This window comes from Rhamphochromis sp. 'chilingali' (genome assembly GCF_963969265.1).
Source record: "Rhamphochromis sp. 'chilingali' genome assembly, chromosome: 8".
NCBI lineage: Eukaryota > Metazoa > Chordata > Actinopteri > Cichliformes > Cichlidae > Rhamphochromis > Rhamphochromis sp. 'chilingali'.
The window spans coordinates 6,396,970-6,400,673 of record NC_137935.1 but is presented as its reverse complement, the minus strand read 5'-3'; positions in this window follow the sequence as shown (position 1 = coordinate 6,400,673).

Here is a 3,704-nt window from a genome sequence, read left to right as displayed (position 1 = left end):
TCAAATTCCTCAACTCAAGTTCTTTCCACCCTCCTCATCCTCCTCCCCCTTCTCCACAGTCTCCCTCCTTTTCTCAAAGGATGTGAGAAACTCTGCGGCATGCTGATTGTCTCGGCCCAATCTCCCATTCGCTTTTTAATTACACAGGGATGCCCAGAAGTTGTAAATGTCTCCGTAAATCAACCGTTTCGCGCTTGAAACACTGTTTAAAACACAAGCCTGTGCATTTCAGTGTGTGCAACATGACAGCATCATGTACATATAATAAGAAAACATAATGTTACAGACCTGCCTTTTTAATAATAAACGTTTTTCTTTTTTTCCTAAGAAAAATATATATTTTTAAATCGCGCTGTCAAAGTTAATTGCTTATACACGTCTATTGTTTTTCTGTATACTGTTTTATAATAATTAAAACATATAAATGTTTAAAAGTACTACTATTAAAATACCATATCCAGGTTTAGCAGGTTTTGTTATTAATTCTTCATTATCTTGCTGCTGTTTAAAACATTTGAACATGTCGATTTGTTATTCCAACCAGTCAAAAGCAAACGTGATGTCAGCAAAAATGCATTAACGCATTACAGAAAAATATTCAAACTATTTTTGTTTGCATTTACTCCATTCTACACAAACAGAGTCACCATCACGATGTCTGGGAATTTGTTTGAAAATCCGGATTCAGTCATAACAATTTGAAGCACTCTCAGCTGTAGTCTAAATAACTGCGGCTTTCCTTGATTTACATCTAAGTTACTGTTGTAGATCGCGATGTCTGAAGTGTGTTCTGTGTGTGCGAGAGGAAATGCTTCTTGCTGCGTGAGAGAAGTCCCTGCAGGGTTCTCATATCATTCATGAATGAATTGATCTGCTGTGTATATTTCTGTTTTTTTTTTTTTCTTCTTCTCTGAAAACAATGAGATGGGCTGGAACTCAGGTTGCGAAGAACTCAGTCCGACTGCCCCTTTAAGAGTAGCTCTGCGGACAGTGTTGTGTTCCCAGGGTTTTTAATGGAGACAGAGAGCCACTGAGAAAGACCCCATTGTATATGCTCTCCTTTCAATCGGGGCCTGAGCAATGGTGCTCTCACTGCTCCCTGATAGAAGCACAGAGTGGAGGGAGGGAAGAGGGTCGCAGAGGGTGGTCCTGCATAAGAAAGCGGGGTGTTCAACTCCAAAACACAAAGTTTCGTGGCTAGTTGGACCTGGAAGGAGTGAATGTTTGGCTATAAAGGGGGAGGGGCATCAGGTCTAGGACTCAAGGAGTGTTTAGGTTCAAGTCACGCTAAAATCTGATTCATCACACACCAAGACCCAAAGATTTAAAGACCTTTACACGAAGCTCAAGTGGATTAACAGAATTAAAAGCGAATGGTCTAGGTTATAAAACACTTTAACCGGCAAAACAAACTGTATGGGCCCCAGCTACTCACAGAGTAGTAGGCTAGTGCTGAGCTCATATCCCTGATAATCTCAAATGCTTATTAACAAAACAACCTGTCTTGAAGAAGAGTGTCTATTGGCTGGAAGACATGAGAAACACCTTCCTGCTACTCTCCCAGCTACACATCCCCCCGGTGGTGCGGATAATGAGCTGAGGGCCTCTTCTTTTTCCTTCTCCTTACTGCAGACTTGACAGCCAAACTGCTCCACTCAACCCTGATGATTCATTAAAATAGACTGTAGTGACTGACTGCCTGAAGTTGAAGGCTCTTATGCCCCCTGCTGGTGATTTTGTTCAAACTGCAACTGAATTCATGGAAGAACAATCAGTCCTGAGAAAGTCTCTGAACAAACCTAAATGAAGATCATTTAAAGGCGGTCAGCTTAGGCTCCTGACCCAAACTGACCTCATCGGTCAAACACATTGGTGTTTTTGTTATGACTTGAGTATAGCTGCCAATGGATCTAACACCGGCATTTGCTGATAAATCTGAGCTATACAAGAGTGTGAGCTCAGATTCAGCCAAATGTACAAAACCTATTGGGAAAACATTTAATTTGAGCAGGGCAGCAATGCCTAACATAGTGCAAAAACAACACAAAAGCTTAACAGGGTGAAAAGGCGATGTCCTCAAATAGTAGAGTCAATCCCCTGATTTAAATCAAATTGAGCTGCACTCCATCAGACTGAAGACAGACGGACTCAACAAAAAGCAGACGGTGAAAGTTTACTTCAGCCATAGAGTGTAAAAGATTTTATACTCAATACTTAATATGATGATTTTTTTCTACACTCCCAAATAATTTGAAAGCACAATTTAATTAACATCCTTCTATCAGTACTGATGTCAGTTTTTATTTTAAAGTTGACTAAACCAGGCCAAAAACACCAGATATTATTACTTCATGTTTGTTCTTTGCTTGGAGAGGTGTGCAACAAGATTAAACCTTGCAATGAGAGCTTTCTGCTGTTTTATTTTCAGCTCACTGGTGAAATTAGCCAGTAATAGAAACGCTGAATTATCAACAGACAGCAAAGCAAATGATATCTATGTGCTACAGTGTAAGATCCTGTTTTTCTGTCACACATAGAGTTCAAAGGGAGCTGTCTGATGGGAAAATAAAATTTCCAGTGGGATTATCTGATTTTATGTCATCTCCTGGCTTTGACTAACTCCTCAATAGCTCTGCTTGTCATAAACTTTAAACAGAGACAGATATGTCTGTGAACAAAAACCTAGAGACACGCATCAAGGGCTGCAGTAACAATTTCAAACAAATGCTTTGGCATGTTGGTGATCCCATGTGGCATGTTACACATTACTGTAGGCAGATCACTAAACCAGAGGTCAAAGATTTAAGCCTCATGTATTCAAGGTGTTAAAGGTACAATATACAATGTACACTGAAGGTGTGTAAATATTTTTGCCCATTTATTTTCACATTGCTTGCTGAAATCTGCTTCCTGTATTTAGCCCCCACATCTTTCAGACTACCACCACCTTACAACCCATTTATTGAAGACCAGTTTCATCAAAGCATGAGAGCGTCTCTCTAAGATCCCTCCTGTTACGTAACGTCATTCTAACAGCGATTAGCAAACCCAGAATGTCACAGTGAATAGCATTTAATCTCACTTGGATATATGATGATGAAAGACATGTAATATCTTAGAGGTGGTTACTTGGATGGGGCCACATATTCCAGGTTTGAACAGATTAAAATCTTGGTTGGGCCTATCCACAGCAGTGCAACAACAGGCTTCCAGCTGTGCAAGAATAATAATCCCTCTGTTTTAATCTCTCTGAGCAGGAGGTGATCCGAGCCCTTGTTCGGAAGCCATTCAAGGGCGCAGGGATGCGCTAAGATACAGGTTTGACAGGTTTACCAGTTTAATGATAAGCAATTATGCACCTCTCATATTTTCTGTGTGGAACTGGAAATTGAAGCGTGTGTGTGTGTATGTTGCTCAGGGAGGGTGTCCAACATGACATCTGGTAATGGTTGCAGTATAAACCATAAATCATCTTTTTGGTGGGATTTATGCTTTGCTGTGATGATTATTTGGGCCTCTTATGCTCATATGATGTTTATATGTGCATAACCAGGCATGGCTCTAATTCCACTCACAACAGCATGGGTTTAAAGAGGGAAGGCCTAAATAGTGGGGATTATTCTCTCTCCCGCTTCTCCCTCTCCCTCTTTCTCTTACCCTATTTTTCAGCATCAGTGCTCTGCCTTTCATTTCAGTTCCTGTTG